At 42.3% G+C, this 19,066-nt stretch overlaps 1 protein-coding gene across 3 annotated transcripts in view; it reads left to right on the forward strand.

Annotated features, from left to right (window-relative positions):
- tp63 (tumor protein p63) overlaps positions 1 to 19,066 on the forward strand; it is a 237,765-nt gene that overhangs the window by 94,632 nt on the left and 124,067 nt on the right. The gene's annotated exons all lie outside the window — the stretch shown is intronic.

Genomic DNA, 19,066 nt, shown 5'->3' on the forward strand with positions numbered 1-19,066 from the left:
ATCTTTTTATTGACGCACAATAGAGCGCAGAGGGATGCAATGCAATGCAAACACACAAGGCTTCTTCGGAGGCGAGATTGTTTGCAGATCTGGAGTTAATGGAGCTTGTTTTCCCTTAATGTGGCTCATTGTTCGCATCCGGAGAGAGATGCCTCTTGGAATCTCTGTCAACAAGCCATGCGTATGATGCGGCTGGAGCACTTTTCTGTGTGTGTTGTCTCTCTCTCCGTGGCGCATTGCCTGGGTGCCTTGTTTGCCAAGCAATTATTTTCTGTTTGGGTACAAGAGAGGTAAAGTGTACCTTGGACTACGTTAAGATCGAGGAATTGTGTGTGTATATGTATCTGTTTGCGTACGCATTTGTGTGTGCCAAGAAAAAAAGCCTGCTGTGGAAATCAGAGCATTTCGCTTCACTTGATGTAAGGTTTGCATTCCAGAAGAAGCAGAGGCTGTAGGGTTGACACTGTGTGCAAAGGAAAGCCCTACCGCTTTGTCTTAGAGGATGATGAGGATGATGGACGGACAATGGCATGAACTCTGATTGTCCCCAGTCTCCAAATTTGCAAGGGAACAGAGTGCAGTGGAGGTTGGATGGTGTTGATGAAAGGAAGATGTGTTGTTGAAGGCTTTCATGGCCGGAATCACACGGTTGTTGTGCATTTTCCGGGCTGTATGGCCATGTTCCAGAAGCATTCTCTCCTGATGTTTCGCCCACATCTATGGCAGGCATCCTCAGAGGTTGTGAGGTATAGGACTGAAGTTTCAGTCACCAAAGGCCATGGCAGGCATCCTCACAACCTCTGAGGATGGCTGTCATAGATGTGGGCGAAATGTCAGGACAGAATGCTTCTGGAACATAGCCACACAGCCCGGAAAACACACAACAAACCTGAAAGGAAGAGATTTACTTTCTTTCCTACTTTACTTTTATCCTGCCTTTTCCCCCAGGATGGCACATAGGACACGATACAAATTAAAGCAAGGCAAATTTATTAAAATACCAGTGTAAACATTTTAAACCCCAATTAAACCCTTGGTGTCTTTTGCATTTCTTTGGGCATCGATCAGTCCTAGTTCGCTCTTTGGGAACGGCTGTGATGGAGTTGGGACTTTGCATCCCCTTTTCCACTTTGTTTTCATGGAAAAGTTCCTTTGCAAATCGATCAGTCCTAGTTCTGTCTTTGGGAATGGCTGTGATAAAGCTGGGACTTTGCATCCCCTTTTCCACTTTGTTTTCATGGAAAAGTTCCTTTGCAAATCGATCAGTCCTAGTTCTGTCTTTGGGAATGGCTGTGATAAAGCTGGGACTTTGCATCCCCTTTTCCACTTTGTTTTCATGGAAAAATTCCTTTGCAAATCAATCAATCTTATGTGTTGTCGAAGGCTTTCATGGCCGGGATCACAGGGTTGTTGTATGTCTTTCGGGCTGTGTGGCCATGTTCCAGAAGTATTCTCTCCTGACGTTTCGCCCACATCTATGGCAGGCATCCTCACAACCTCTGAGGATGCCTGCCATAGATGTGGGCGAAACGTCAGGAGAGAATACTTCTGGAACATGGCCACACAGCCCGAAAGACATACAACAACCCTGCAATCAATCCTAGTTCGCTGTTTGGGAACGGCTGTGATGGAGTTGGGACTTTGCACCCCCTCTGTCCCTCTCCAGCTCACTTTCCTTTCATGGAAAAAAAATCCCAAAGGAAGACATCCTTGCAAAATGGAAACCTTACTGGGTGTGCAGTGATTCCAAAATGCTGATCCCAAATCAGCTCTGTCTAAGCAAACCTTGTATTTGGAGATGTCTCCTAATGCCTTTGGAGCAGGCATGGGCAAACTTGGGCCCTCTGGGTGTTTTGGACTTCAACTCCCACCATTCCTAACAGCCTACCGGCTGTTAGGAATGGTGGGAGTTGAAGTCCAAAACACCCGGAGGGCCCAAGTTTGCCCATGCCTGCTTTGGAGGGTCTTGTGTTGAAATACAAAGCACAGATCTGTCTTTATTTGACCTCAGAAAAGCACACTTTCTGGGCTTCATATATGCATGCACATGGGCCTTTTAAGATCTTTAGGACCCATATTGACCAACATATCTTTGGAAACTGCAAATGGAGATATTTCATTCCTGTCCAGTTATTTTTTTGGACCTCTTTTGCTTATGAATTCCTAAACCGATCACACCTCTGTTGACTGTCTGAAACGGATCTTTTAGCTCTCCATTGTTTCTGGACAGTTACCGTCCCTGATCACTTTTCACTCCCTTTCTTTGGAAAAAACAATCTTTTTGCACAATCGTTTTGATCCTGTCTCTCCACCTGTCCTCTCCTGGCAGTTCATTACGATCTTCATTCGCACGCCTTACTTAAAACATTGTGTACATCACAGCGGCGTTCCTTTGCTGAAAGCGAACCTCTGGCTTTGCTTTTAAAATCAGACGGGTGTTTATTTTTTCTTCTTTCCATCATGCTTGAGGGTGAAATTTCATTCTTTGAAATCTGGCCTTGGCGTATTTTTCCCCCCTAGCCAAGCAGGGGCAGTTTCCTCCTTTCGAAAGGTCTTTGTTTTTCTCCATACCAAAAAATCGGAAGCTCTTTTCTTCTGCAGTTTTAGGCTAAATTTATACAGTGAGGAGAATTGTGTTGCGCTATTTTTGTAACGTTTTGCGCCATTTTATTTGCAATGTGGAGTAACCCGAAAATCGTGCTCATTATGGACGGTTGGCACTATTCCAATGAGGCAGATCCCCAAACAAAATTAGCACATTGGTCTGTACTCATTTCCCAAAATTTGGATGGCTGGCCCGGCTGTGTTTACACCAAAATTATTTCTATCTTTCTTCTTTCTGTAGTTCTGAGGCTCCTTCTTTGGCTCACTTCTTAGATTAGTAGACGCTGGACATGCTTCGACTTACTTTATCTTTATTTTTAGACATGTTTCTCTGCCTCTTTTCTTCATCCAAATTCAGATTTGCAGCGTTTTAGGTTAGAAGGGAAATAAAAATGGTGAGTGTGTGAAATGAGATACGAAACAGTCTCATTCATGCCACCCACTTAGCACACTTGGATCCCACTTTGGTTTTTTTCACACTATAAAATTACAGCAATTTCATATTACTAAAACTGCCATGATGGCATCCTACACAGTCTTGGGAATTTGGAGTTTGTGGAAGCACTAGAGCTCTCTCACGGAGAATTCACACTAAGCTATAAAGTCCAGGTTCCACAAATGGTAGCCATAGAATTTGTTAAAGCGAAGTGTTGTGCAAAAGAGAAAGCTAAACTGGGGTGTTTTTTTTTGGATCACACTACCCCAAATCCTCGGGGTTAGTATGATGAGATTCTGGTATTTGTTGTATAAATTGGAACAGCTCAATCGAGGAAAGCTGGAGACGGCAAGCAAGAGAAGCTGAAAATCGAAATATAGGACCAGATGTATTTGGTTGTGGCTGAAAATCAAAATACAAGATGAATTTGGTTGTGTGTCATCTTTTGTAACTTCGGCTCCTTTGTGTCTCTTGCCTACTCTTTGGGTGCATCCGCACTGTAGAATGAATGCGGTTTGACACCACTTAACTGCCCTGGCTCAAGTACAGTAGAGTCTCACTTATCCAAGCTAAACGGGCCAGCAGAAGCTTGTATAAGCGAATATCTTGGATAATAAGGAGGGATTAAGGAAAAGCCTATTAAACATCAAATTAGGTTATGACTTTACAAATTAAGCACCAAAACATCATGTTTTACAACAAATTTGACAGAAAAAGCAGTTCAATACACAGTAATATTATGTTGTAATTACTGTATTTATGAATTTAGCACCAAAATATCACGATATATTGAAAACATTGACTACAAAAATGGCTTGGATAATCCAGAACCTTGGATAAGCGAGGCTTGGATAAGTGAGACTCTACTGTACTATGGAATACTAGAAGTTGTAGTTTAATTCACAGCCAGAGTTGTGTGGAGGAGAAGCAGGAGAAAAGTTACAAGCAGTGCATCCAGACTGTAGAGTTAACCAAGTTTGAAACCACTTGACTTGCCATGGATCAATGCCATAGAATGCTGGGAGTTGCAGTTTGGTGAGGCACCAGCACTCCTTGGAAGAGAAGGCTAAAGACTTCATAGAATCCAACTCTATTATTCTATGATTTTATGATTCTGTGAAGTCTTTCGCCTTTTTTGCCAAAGAGTGCTGGTGCCTCACCAAACTGCAACTCCCAGGATTCTATGGCATTGATCCACAGCAGGTCAAGTGGTTTCAAACTGGGTTAACTCTACAGTGTGGATGCACTGCTTGTAACTTTTCTCCTCCTCCTCCTTCTCCAGAGAACTCTGGCTGTGAATTTTCAGGGAGCTCCACCCAAAGACGCCTGGGAGTTCATTGTTGTGTAAGGTCTTGTTGGAAGTTGGTTCATTGTTCTGGTGGAAAGGCCTTCCTTGGAGTGACATAGAGACCCTGTTTTCTGCCTCTGAAATCAGTCAATCAATTGATCAATTAATTCCCCATTCCCCTCCAAGAATATATTTTTCTCTGTGACTCAATGGCGCTTGTGCTCCTTTCCAACTCAAGGAAACACAAACCACAATCCTGAACCTTGTGCATGTAGTCAAGGCTTCCAGGTCACACATTGAAATGCGCATCGCCTTTGCCAAGGTCTCAATGTGATTTTGACCCCCGGTTGCTTGGTTCGCGGAGTCTGCTTCTTGCCGCCGGAGTTTTTGGGAGCGGCTGCCATTGTGGGGAATGAAGAATGCAGACGCATCTCTTCCCGCGAGGCGAGACGGAGGCCTGCGCCACGTTGTCCTGACTCACCCGGTGGCGCACGGTGCGTCGCCTTCCCCCCTGGCAGCTCTGGGGCAAAGGGGAAGATGCCCTGAACTCCTTGACACCCTTCCCAACATCCCCACCCACCCACTGCAGGATTTGGAGCCATGAGTCATAGCATTGGAAGGGCCCCCAAAGGCCATCTAGTCCAACCCCATTTTGCTACTCTGGGAAATGCACATCAAAACATTCCTGATAGATGGCCATCCAATCATAGGACTACAAAATCATATAGAATTGTAGTATCATAGATTTGGAAGGGAGGGACCCCAAAGGCCATCTAGCCCAACCACATTTTGCTACTCTGGGGAATGCACACCAAAACATTCCTGATAGATGGCCATCCAATCATAGGACTACAAAATCATATAGAATCGTAGTATCATAGATTTGGAAGGGAGGGACCCCAAAGGCCATCTAGCCCAACCACATTTTGCTACTCTGGGAAACACACACCAAAACACTCCTGATAGATGGCTATCTAGTCATAGAACTACAAAAATCATAGAATCGTAGTATCATAGATTTGGAAGGGAGGGACCCCAAAGGCCATCTAGTCCAACCCTCTTCTGCCAGGCAAGACACAATCCAACCACGCCTGACAGATGGTCATCCAGTTGTAGTAATATAGAATCATACTGTCATAGTGTTGGATGGGTATCCCAAGGGTCATCCGGTTCAACCCTCTTTTACCAGGCAGGAAGATGCAATCCAAGCACTCCCAGCAGATGGCCATCCAGACTCCACTGGATTTCCAGGAACATATTCCACTGCCTGACTGTTAAAAGCATCAGGAATTTCTTCCTAATGTTAAGGAGAAATATATTTTCCTGAAGTTTGAATCAATTGCTCTGATTCCTAGTCTCTAAAGAAGGACTCTATCTATCTATCATCTATCCATCTATCATCTATCTATCTTTTTCTATAATCGATCTATCTATCTCTATCTATCATCTATCTATATCATCTGTCTATCCATCTATCTATCTATATCATCTATCTATCTATCTATCTGTCATCTATCTCTATCATCTATCCATCTATATCATCTATCTATCTACTTGTCTATCTATCTATCTATTTCTATCATCTATCCATCCATCTATATCATCTCTCTCTCTCTCTCTCTCTCTCTCTCTATCATCTGTCTATCCATCTATCTAATCTATCTATCTGTCTATCTATCTCTATCATCTATCCATCTATCTATATCATCTATCCATCTATCTATCATCTATCTATATCATCTATCCATCTATCCATCTATCTATCTCTATCTATCTATCTATCTATCTATCTATCTATCTATCTATCTATTTCTATAATTGATCTGTCTATATCTATCATCTCTCTATCTCTATCATCTATCTATTTCTATAATTGATCTGTCTCTATCTATCTATCTCTATCCTCTCTCTCTCTCTCTCTCTCTCTCTCTCTCTCTCTCTCTCTCTATATATATATATATATATATATATATATATATATATATATATATATAATCCATCCATCCATCCACTCTCCCTACCTATATCAGTTCCTTCTCTAGAGACTAGGACACAGGGCTGTGTGTGTGTGTGTGTGTGTATACACACAAGATTCCAACATTTAGCCGTATGTAATGCGCACATACACACACACACATTGCGTGCGTATGTTTGCGCATTGCACACAGCCGCGTTGGCTCCCTGCCCCGTTTTGCGCTCGGCACGGCTTGTGCAATCGGATCAGTCCCTGTCTGCGTGGCTCGGAGCGTTGGACCCAATCCGAAGAAGGCGTGGACCTCCCATCGCTCCTCCGAGACGCTCCCTTTCGAGTCTCAGCCCCGCTTTGCCCCCCTTTGTCTTTGTTCTGATTCACTTGAAATTAATTTTGCCTACTTTGCAAGTCTCTCTAAATCCGTCTTTTGAGACCTCGGCACCAGAGAACCGGGATTAGCTTTGAGAGCCGAGGTGTGGCTGGAGCACATGCTTCTTCGGAGGAAGCCCTTGCTCACAGGCGCTGAACTCGGGAAGCTTTTGGCTAAAGGTCAAAGGCAGGGGTCCTCAGACTTTTTAAGTGGGGGGCCGATTCACAGTCCCTCAGACTGCTGGGGGCCCGGACTATGATGAAATAGCCCAAAATTAGGATTGTTGTTGTTGTGTGCCTTCAAGTCATTTCAGACTTAGGTCAACTCTAAGTCTAAAGTTTAGGACAGAGGCCAGGTCAATGGCCTTAGAGGGCCACATCCGGCCCATGGGCCTTAGTTTGGGGACCCCTGATCTAGATGGTCTCATAAGACCATAGGTAAGCAGAGAGACCTCCAAGGACCATCTAAATGGTCTCATAAGACCATAGGTAAGCAGAGAGACCTCCAAACACCATCTAAATGGTCTCATAAGACCATAGGTAAGCAGAGAGACCTCCAAACACCATCTAAATGGTCTCATAAGACCATAGGTAAGGAAAGGGACCCTCAAAGGCCATCTAGATGATCTCATAAGGCCATCAGAAGACCATAGATAAAGAAAGGGACCCTCAAAGACCATCTAGATGGTTTCATAAGACCATAGGTAAGGAAAGGGACCCTCAAAGACCATGTAAATAGTCTCGTATGACCATAGATAAGGAAAGTGACCCCCAAAAGCCTTCTAGATGGTCTCATAAGGCCGTAGCTAAGCAAAGAGACCTTCAAAGACCATCTAGACGATCTCATAAGGCCATAAGTAAGCAGAGAGACCTCCAAAGACCATTTAGATGGTCCCATAAGACCATCGGTAAGGAAAGGGACCCTCAAAGGCCACCTAGATGATCTCATCAGGCCACCAGAAGACCATAGATAAGGAAAGGGACCTCAAAGACCATCTAGATGGTTTCCTAAGACCATAGGTAAGGAAAGGGACCCTCAAAGGCCATCTAGATGATCTCATAAGGCCATCAGAAGACCATAGATAAAGAAAGGGACCCTCAAAGACCATCTAGATGGTTTCATAAGACCATAGGTAAGGAAAGGGACCCTCAAAGACCATGTAAATAGTCTCGTATGACCATAGATAAGGAAAGTGACCCCCAAAAGCCTTCTAGATGGTCTCATAAGGCCGTAGCTAAGCAAAGAGACCTTCAAAGACCATCTAGACGATCTCATAAGGCCATAAGTAAGCAGAGAGACCTCCAAAGACCATTTAGATGGTCCCATAAGACCATCGGTAAGGAAAGGGACCCTCAAAGGCCGCCTAGATGATCTCATCAGGCCACCAGAAGACCATAGATAAGGAAAGGGACCTCAAAGACCATCTAGATGGTTTCCTAAGACCATAGGTAAGGAAAGGGACCCTCAAAGGCCATCTAGACAGTCTCATAGGACCATAGGTAAGGAAAATGACCTCCAAAAGCCTTCTACATGATCTCATAAGGCCATAGATAGGCAAAGAGACCTCCGAAGACCAGGTAGACTTAGGTCAACCCTAAGTCTAAGGTTAAGAACGGGCCAGGTAAATTACCTTGGGGGACCGCATACGGCCCACAGGCCTTAGTTTGGGGACCCCTGGTCAAAGGCATTGTGTGGACTGTGGACACCAAGGAGGTCCTCTCCGAGATTCCTTGGTGGTCTCCCAACCAAGTCCTTCCTGAGCAATTGTGTGTGGCTGTGCCTTCAGGTCATGAGTCAACTTACAGTGACCCCCACATTGCATATGATTTTCTTAGACAAGGGAAGCTCATCAGATGTTTGGCCACCTGTGAAACAGGGCCTGCAGCCCTTGGGATTCATTGGCGGTCTCTCCTCAAAGTCCTCCCTGGTCTTGACTCTACTATCTCGTGCCTTGAAGGTTACATGTTTGCATTCACATTAGCGGTCTTGTTACACTGATCCCATGACTTTTATGTGGTTCCTTATTAAAGGAACTCACAGAGGTGGTTTCCCCACCTATGAGAGCATTGGGATTTATTGGTGGTCTCCCATCCAGGTCTTAACCAGAGTCGACTCTCCTTAGCTACCCAGATCAGACATAGCCTGTTCCCTGTATTCTTCTTTTGGTGATCCCATACATTTTGTATAGTTTTCTTAGATAATGAATCTTCAGAAGTGGTTTTGCCAGTTCCTTCCTCTGAAATATTCCTTGGCCTCTCTTGGTTGACTCCCATCCAAGTGCTAACCAGGATTAACCCTGCTTAGCATCTCAAATTAGATGGATCTGGTGCCTTAAGGTATTTATGGTGCATTCAAGGGTTTTCAGATTCAGAAGAGGTTTTGCCCATTCCTTCCTTCCTTTGGCAGTCTCCCATCCAAATACCAACCAGGGGTGACCCTCCTTAGTATCCCAGAGCAGATGGATCTGGTGGCTTCGTGTGTGCATTCAAGGCTTTTCTTAGGCAAGGAAGACTCAGAAGAGGTTTTGCCCCTTCCTTCCTTCCTTCCTCCAGCACCTGGTTTTCATTGTTGGTTTCCCATCCAAATACCAACCAGGGCTGACCCTGCTTAGCATCCCAGATCAGATGGATCTGGTGCCTTAAGATCTTTGTGTATGCATTCAAGGGTTTTCTTAGGCAATTAAAACAAACTCAGAAAATGTTTGCCCTTTCCTTCCTTCCTCCAGCACCTGGTCTTCATTGGTGATCTCCCATCCAAATACCAACCAGGGCTGACCCTGCTTAGCATCCCGGATCAGATGGATCTGGTGCCTTAAGAGCTTTGTGTGTGAATTCAAGGCTTTTCTTAGCCAAGGAAGACTGAAGAGGTGTTGCCCTTTCCTTCTTCCAGCACCTGATCTTCATTGGTGCTCTCCCATCCAAATACCAACCAGAGTTGACCCTGCTTAGCATCCCGGATAAGATGGATCTGGTGCCTTTGTGTGTATATTCAAGGCTTTTCTTAGCCAAGGAAGACTGAAGAGGTGTTGCCCTTTCCTTCTTCCAGCACCTGGTCTTCATTGGTGGTCTCCCATCCAAATACCAACCAGAGTTGACCCTGCTTAGCATCCCAGATAAGATGGATCTGGTGCCTTTGTGTGTATATTCAAGGCTTTTCTTAGCCAAGGAAGACCGAAGAGGTGTTGCCCTTTCCTTCTTCCAGCACCTGGTCTTCATTGGTGGTCTCCCATCCAAATACCAACCAGAGTTGACCCTGCTTAGCATCCCGGATAAGATGGATCTGGTGCCTTTGTGTGTATATTCAAGGCTTTTCTTAGCCAAGGAAGACTGAAGAGGTGTTGCCCTTTCCTTCTTCCAGCACCTGGTCTTCATTGGTGGTCTCCCATCCAAATACCAACCAGAGTTGACCCTGCTTAGCATCCCAGATAAGATGGATCTGGTGCCTTTGTGTGTATATTCAAGGCTTTTCTTAGCCAAGGAAGACCGAAGAGGTGTTGCCCTTTCCTTCTTCCAGCACCTGATCTTCATTGGTGGTCTCCCATCCAAATACCAACCAGAGTTGACCCTGCTTAGCATCCCAGATAAGATGGATCTGGTGTCTTTGTGTGTATATTCAAGGCTTTTCTTAGCCAAGGAAGACTGAAGAGGTGTTGCCCTTTCCTTCTTCCAGCACCTGATCTTCATTGGTGGTCTCCCATCCAAATACCAACCAGAGTTGACCCTGCTTAGCATCCCGGATAAGATGGATCTGGTGTCTTTGTGTGTATATTCAAGGCTTTTCTTAGCCAAGGAAGACTGAAGAGGTGTTGCCCTTTCCTTCTTCCAGCACCTGATCTTCATTGGTGGTCTCCCATCCAAATACCAACCAGAGTTGACCCTGCTTAGCATCCCAGATAAGATGGATCTGGTGCCTTTGTGTGTATATTCAAGGCTTTTCTTAGCCAAGGAAGACTGAAGAGGTGTTGCCCTTTCCTTCTTCCAGCACCTGGTCTTCATTGGTGGTCTCCCATCCAAATACCAACCAGAGTTGACCCTGCTTAGCATCCCAGATAAGATGGATCTGGTGCCTTTGTGTGTATATTCAAGGCTTTTCTTAGCCAAGGAAGACCGAAGAGGTGTTGCCCTTTCCTTCTTCCAGCACCTGATCTTCATTGGTGGTCTCCCATCCAAATACCAACCAGAGTTGACCCTGCTTAGCATCCCGGATAAGATGGATCTGGTGTCTTTGTGTGTATATTCAAGGCTTTTCTTAGCCAAGGAAGACTGAAGAGGTGTTGCCCTTTCCTTCTTCCAGCACCTGATCTTCATTGGTGGTCTCCCATCCAAATACCAACCAGAGTTGACCCTGCTTAGCATCCCAGATAAGATGGATCTGGTGCCTTTGTGTGTATATTCAAGGCTTTTCTTAGCCAAGGAAGACCGAAGAGGTGTTGCCCTTTCCTTCTTCCAGCACCTGATCTTCATTGGTGGTCTCCCATCCAAATACCAACCAGAGTTGACCCTGCTTAGCATCCCGGATAAGATGGATCTGGTGTCTTTGTGTGTATATTCAAGGCTTTTCTTAGCCAAGGAAGACTGAAGAGGTGTTGCCCTTTCCTTCTTCCAGCACCTGGTCTTCATTGGTGGTCTCCCATCCAAATACCAATCAGAGTTGACCCTGCTTAGCATCCCGGATAAGATGGATCTGGTGCCTTTGTGTGTATATTCAAGGCTTTTCTTAGGCAAGGAAGACCGAAGAGGTGTTGCCCTTTCCTTCTTCCAGCACCTGGTCTTCTTTGGCGGTCTCCCATCCAAATGCCAACCAGGGCTGACCCTGCTTAGCTCCCGAGTTCAGCCAGGGTCTGATGCCTTTAGGGGTACTTTGGCTGGGGACATCCACCCAAAGTCATTTTTCTAGCATTGTGTCCCCATTTGTGTCCCAGCAGCAACAACAACAATCAACATCAAGAAAAGGCGGGCGCCTGTTTCAATGAAGGGGATTAGCTGCTTTTGAGTCCGAAGCCAAGTCCTGCTTCATGGGAATGCAGCTCAACAATAGGGCAAGGGCAAGCGTCGGATACTTCCGGATAGAGGGGTTGTGCTTTGCGATTGCGGTTGTGTTTTGAATCCTTGGGTGTGGGCAGAGCGTGCCACGGCCCTGCCAAGGGTTTGGACTCAGCCCAGGTGACATTTCAGGCTGGAGTAGACTCATTGGAGCAAAGGAGTTTACACCAATGTGTCCTATTGACTCGGCAGGATTTGTGTAGTTAGGGTGACAATCTGCTTTGAGTGTCTGCCTGCGATTATAGGAGACTGGAGTTCGAATCATTTGGGTGACTTTTGGGCAAGTTACACTCTCTCAACCTTTGCAAAAGACAGGAAATTCTGGCCAAGATTAGGTCGCCTTTCCGATAAAAGATCAATATATTTTAAAGCACCAGTATGGTCTAACGGTTTGAGGATTTGGTCTGGGATACTTAAGGTGTATCTGCACTGGAGAATGATTGTAGTTTGATACTACAGTAGAGTCTCACTTATCCAAACTTCGCTCATCCAACGTTCTGTATTATCCAGCGCACTTGCCTTTTAGCAGTCAATGTTTTTGTAGTCAATGTTTTCAATACATTGTTATGTTTTGGTGCTAAATTTGTAAATACAGTAATTACTACATAATGTCACCATGTATTGAACTGCTTTTTCTGTCAATTTGTTGTAAAACATGATGTTTTGGGTAATCATAATGTAATTTGATGTTTAATAGGCTTTTCCTTAACCCCTCCTTATTATCCAAGATTTTTGCTTATCCAATGTTCTGCCGGCCTGCTTATGTTGGATAAGCAAGACTCTACTGTACTTGAATTGCCATGGCTCAGTGCTATGCAATCCTGGGAATTGTAGTTTGTCAGGGTCTTTAGTTTTCTCTGCCAATGAGTGCTGGTGCCTCACCAAACTAGAACTCCCAGCATTTCAAAGCACTGAACCATGTTCAAGTGAGGTTAAAGCTGCATTCGTTGTACAGTGTGGATGCACCTTCAGTGGTCTATATTAAAATGTTTACATGCACCCATTGAAAGCTGAAAACCTTATAAAACTACACATCCCACAATTCCATTACATTGAGCCATGGCAGTTAAAACAGTGTCTTTTTTTTTTTTACAATTTTTTTATTTTTTTTAAACACAAAAAATACATACCATAGACATACAAAACATTTACATTTCCCACCACTAACATGCGGATTGTTTTCTTTTTACATATTCATTTCTTTGTGAGACAATCGTTATATTTTTATCCATTTCCATCCTATCTATATATATAAAAGAGTGATGGCATCATGGCGACCGACAAAACAACAAAACTACAGGCCCCCCAACCTCGAAATTTAACAACACAACCCATCATCCATGCCTCTAGGTTGATACAACAAAAAAGAAAAGAAAAATAAAGTCCTAATTAGAGGGAGAGGAATAATTGCTTTTATCCAATTGCTGCCAGTTAGAAGGCTAAGCTCCTCCAACTTGGTCTCCTAGCAACCCAATAAAAAATAATAAAAAACACTAAAAGATTAATACAATAAAATACTATAATAACAGAAAATAACTAAAAATAATACAAGAAAATAATAAAATATAATAAATAAAAAGATAACTTACAATAAAATTAATTAAAAAATACAAACAACGTCAAATAAAAATTACACAACAATTTTTAACCAATACCACCACCACTTTGCCACAGCAACGCGTGGCCGGGCACAACTAGTATACTATATAACATGTGTATCTTATTTCTTATGGCTTGATCTCCAGATTGATTCATGATATAGTTCTTTACCCTTGTCCATCTTTCTTCCATTTCTCTTATTCTATTTTCATTAGTTTTTACAACATTTAGTTTCACATTCAGAATTTCAAATTCCATTTGCTCCACCATATATTGGTACCATTTACTTACTGACCATTTGGATTTATCTTTCCACCTTAATACTATTACTGCTTGTGCACATTCAATTATTGCTTCTTTTATTTCCCGTTTCCTCTCTTTTCCCTAATACAGTAGAGCAGGGGTCCCCAAACTAAGGCCCGGGGGCCGGATGCGGCCCTCCAAGGTCATTTACCTGGCCCCCGCCCTCAGTTTTATAATATAATATATTGTATATACATATAATATTGATAATAATATTATAATGTAATACAATATAACACTAATAATAATACCGTATAATAATATTAATTATATATTCTATATTACATATAATATTACTAATAATATTACAGTATAGTGGTATAGTTCAGTATAGTAATATATAATGCTAATATTGTGCTATGCTAATAATGTAATATATTGTATGTACATATAATTTGTAAGCCACTCTGAGTCCCCTTTGGGGTGAGAAGGGTGTGATACAAATGTAGTAAATAAATGCAGTAAATAAATAAATACATTTTAGACTTAGGCTCGCCCAAAGTCTGAAATGACTTGAAGGCACACAACAACAACAACAACAACAACAACAACAACCCTAATTAACTTGACTATCTCATTGGCCAGAAGCAGGAGCACACTTCCCATTGAAATCCTGATAAATGTATGTTGGTTAAAATTATTTTTATTTTAAAATATTGTATTGTTCTTTCGTTGTTGTTGTTGTTGTTGTTATTTTTGCACTACAAATAAGACATGTGCAGTGTGCATCGGAATTTGTTTTTATTTTTTTTTCAAATGATAATCCGGCCCCTCAACAGTCTGAAGGATTGTGGACTGGCCCTCGGCTTTAAAAGTTTGAGGACCCCTGCAGTAGAGTCTCACTTATCCAACACTCGCTTATCCAACTTTCTGGATTATCCAACGCAGTTTTGTAGTCAATGTTTTCAATACATCATGATATTTTGGTGCTAAATTCGTAAATACAGTAATTACTACATAGCATTACTGCGTATTGAACTACTTTTTCTGTCAAATTTGTTGTATAACATGATGTTTTGGTGCTTAATTTGTAAAATCATAACCTAATTTGATGTTTAATAGGCTTTTGCTTAATCTCTCCTTATTATCCAAGATATTTGCTTATCCAACGTTCTGCTGGCCCGTTTACGTTGGATAAGCGAGACCCTACTGTACCACTATTTCCTTTGTTATGACCCACTCATTTCCTAGTATTTGATTTGACTCATTTTGCATATTTGCAGTTAAAGCAATGTCAAACTGAATTCGTCCTACAGTATATAGATGCACCTTGGAAGATTGCAGTGTTTTTCCTCTTGGTTCCTTTCTCCTTCCTCTCCAGTTTTGAAAGCCATAAATATTTGGAGAGAAGCGGCTTCTTTCCTTCCTGAAATGGATGGCTTTGATGGTTGAGGTCAATTCCCCCCAAATCTCCCTATGGCTATGAATGCTTATGAAACATCTGTCCGCACATCCTGCCAGTTCCTGAGCAATTTGGTCCCTCACCTGTCGCAATAAAAAGCAAGATGGTTGAGCTGATAGAGGAACAAAAGGCCGACTCCGGGCATCAAGCCACCCGGTTGCCCTGCGTCCAGATTTTCCTCTCCTTCTGTTCTCATCATAGACTCACAGAGTTGGAAGAGATCACAAGGGCCATCCAGCCCAACCCTCTGCAATGCAGCAAGACACAATCCAAGCCTTCCTGGCAGGTGGCCATCCAGTTTCTGTTTTAAAACTTCCAAAGAATGAGGAGAGCCCACCAATGAGTCCCATTTTTGACCAGCCCTGTGTACAGGTATACCTGTGTATATGTATATACAGTAGAGTCTCACTTATCCAACATAAACGGGCCGACAGAATGTTGGATCAGGAAAAATGTTGGATAATAAGGAGGTACAGTAGAGTCTCACTTATCCAAGCCTTGCTTATCCAAGCCTCTGGATAACCCAAGCCATTTTTGTAGTCAATGTTTTCAATATATCGTGGTATTTTGGTGCTAAATTCGTAAATACAGTAGAGTCTCACTTATCCAACACTCGCTTATCCAACGTTCTGGATTATCCAACACATTTTTGTAGACCATGTTTTCAATACATCATGATATTTTGGTACTAAATTCGTAAATACAGTAATTACAACATAACATTACTGCGTATTGAACTATTTTTTCTGTCAGATTTGTTGTATAACATGATGTTTTGGTGCTTAATTTGTAAAATCATAACCTAATTTAATGTTAATAGGCTTTTCCTTAATCTCTCCTTATTATCCAACATATTCGCTTATCCAACGTTCTGCCGGCCCATTTACGTTGGATAAGTGAGACTCTACTGTATTTACTATCCAACTCTGATTAAATCATTATTCTCATCTTCAATGTAAATGTGCTTATGTATTCTTTTAATAATAATACAGGAAAATAATACATGTAATAATCATAATAATAAATACAGGAAAATAATACATGTAATAATCATAATAATAAATACAGGAAAATAATACATGTAATAATAAATATATTAAAATAATAAATGTAATAATAATAATAAGATCAGAGTGAAATAATAAATGTATTAATAACAATAAATAGAGTAGAAAAAGGTTTGTATCATTGATGTCGCCATCCCAGGTGACAGTCGCATTGACGAAAAACAACAGGAAAAACTCAGCCGCTCTCAGGACCTCAAGATTGAACTGCAAAGACTCTGGCAGAAACCAGTGCGGGTGGTCCCGGTGGTGATGGGCACACTGGGTGCCGTGCCAAAAGATCTTAGCTGGCATTTGGAAACAATAGACATTGACAAAATCACGATCTGCCAACTGCAAAAGGCCACCCTGCTGGGATCTGCACGCATCATCCGAAAATACATTACACAGTCCTAGACACTTGGGAAGTGTTCGACTTGTGGTTTTGTGATACGAAATCCAGCATGTCTATCTTGTTTGCTGTGTCATAATAAAATAATAGAGTAAAATAAATGTAATACAGTAGAGTCTTGCTTATCCAACGTAAACGGGCTGGCAGAACGTTGGATAAGCGAATATGTTGGATAATAGGGAGAGATTAAGGAAAAGCCTATTAAACATCAAATTAGGTTATGATTTTACAAATTAAGGACCAAAACATCATGTTATACAACAAATTTGACAGAAAAAGTAGTTCAATACGCAGTAATGCTATGTAGTAATTACTGTATTTACGAATTTAGCACCAAAATATCACGATGTATTGAAAACATTGACTACAAAAATGCGTTGGATAATCCAGAACGTTGGATAAGTGAGTGGTGGATAAGTGAGACTCTACTGTAGTTGCAACAATAATAGAGAAAAATAATAAATGTAATAATACCAATAATAATAGAGAAAAATAATAAATGTACCATATACAGTAGAGTCTCACTTATCCAACGTTCTGGATTATCCAACGCATTTTTGTAGTCAATGTTTTCAAAACATTGTGATATTTTGGTGCTAAATTTGTAAATACAGTAGTTACTACATAGCATTACTGTGTATTGAACTACTTTTTCTGCCAAATTTGTTATATAACATGAAGTTTTGGTGCTTAATTTGTAAAATCATAACCTAATTTGATGTTTAATAGGCTTTTCCTTAATCTCTCCTTATTATCCAACATATTCGCTTATCCAACATTGTGCCGGCCCGTTTACGTCGGATAAGTGAGACTCTACTGTATTCTCATGTATAAGCTGACCCAAATATAAGTCAATGGGAGTTATACCCAAGTATAAGCCGAGGGGGGCTTTTTCAGTCTTTAAAAAAGGACTGGAAAACTAGGCTTATATGCGAGTATATACGGTAGATGTACTCTCTTTGTTGTGCCCTTCTTCAAGGAGAGGTGGGTAAAAAATAAAAGTTGTTGTTGTTACTGCTGTTGTTATTATTTTCCTACCTGCCTGTCAACAACAACAACTTTGCTGTAACTCTGTCCATTGCCTAACTTCCCGGTGTGCTAACGGTGTGTCTTCTCTTCTTTGGCCTTTTTTAACAAGATGTCCCCTTTTTTATGGCCGGTGTTCAAGGCAGGTGGTAGAAGAGCGAAAAAATGGCAGGTATTTGTCCCCGGGGCAGCCTTGCGCCAGGGTCTCTGGAGATGAAAAAGCCCAGTCCACCCACCCACCCATCCGTCTCACTCCGAGAAACCCGACTTCAGAAGAATTTGCATCTCAGACAGTGTGGGCTGGAGCGTTAGATCACTTTGGAGAGATCTGTCTGGAGCGATTGAGCAAAAGCCTTTGTCATTTTAGGGTCCCTGCTCTCTCCTTGTTGTTGTTGTTGTTGTTGTTGTTGTTGTTGTTGTTGTTTCCCTCCCTTTCTGCCCGTTTGCAAAAGAACAGGCTGGAGGTGAGCAAACTGGTCCAAAATGTTGAGCAAAAAAAGGGATGCATTCATTGGCATTTCCCACTTTCCTCTCCTTCGGAAAGAGCTAGTGATGGCCTCATGCTTTGATGCATTTACAGTGTGAAAATTTTGCTAAAATAAAAAAAAGCTTTTAGAAAATGGGCTAAATAGTTCACAGTAATGCAATACTTTAGAGGGATTAATTTTGAGTATGTCTCAGGGTGCATCTACAGTGTGGAATTCATGCAACTCAATACCACTTTAACTCAATGCTGTGGATTCATGGAAAAGTCTATGGAGCCGCAGTGGCACAATGGGTTAAACCCTTGCGCCAGCTGGACTGCTGACTTGAGGGTTGGGTTGCTGACCTGAAAGTTGCCAGTTTGAAGCCACAAGACGAGGTGAGCTCCCATCTGTCAGCTCTAGCTTGCAGGGAACGATATTTAGAGTATGAATTTTTAGTATGTCTTAGGATGCATGTACAGTGTGGCAAGTTTGGCCCAATTCTATCCTTGGTGGAGTCCAAGGGGCTCTTTGATTGTAGGTGAACTGTGAATCCCAGGAACCACAACTCCCAAATGTCAAGATCTGTTTTCCCCAAACTCCAACAGTGTTCACATTTGGGCGTATTGAGTATTCATGCAAAGTTTGGTCCCGATCCATTATTGTTTGAGTTCACAGTGCTCTCTGAACTACAACTGATGTGGCCTATCCAATGCGATTTTCTGAATCAGCACCCCAAATAACCAAATTGAATCTAAAGTTGACCAAAAACTGATTCGTAAATCTTTTGGTACTAATGTTGGAGAGTGGTCCCTGGTCAAGGTGGTCGCTGGTCAAAAAAGATTGAGAAACCTCTGCCTTAGAGTCACCATAAGCAGGAATGACTTGAAGCCACACCACAACAATACTGTGATATTGTTAGAAGAAGCTGTCTCTGCATCTGTCATGTTAGTATTTAATGGGTTGTCTAAGGCTTTCATGGCCAGAATCACAGGGTAGTTGTATGTTTTCTGGGCTGTCTGGCCATGTTCCAAAAGTATTCTCTCCTGATGTTTCACCCACATCTATGGCAGGCATCCTCAGAGGCTGTGAGGACTGTTGGAAA

Source organism: Anolis carolinensis, chromosome 3, assembly GCF_035594765.1.
Source record: "Anolis carolinensis isolate JA03-04 chromosome 3, rAnoCar3.1.pri, whole genome shotgun sequence".
Classification (NCBI taxonomy): domain Eukaryota; kingdom Metazoa; phylum Chordata; class Lepidosauria; order Squamata; family Dactyloidae; genus Anolis; species Anolis carolinensis.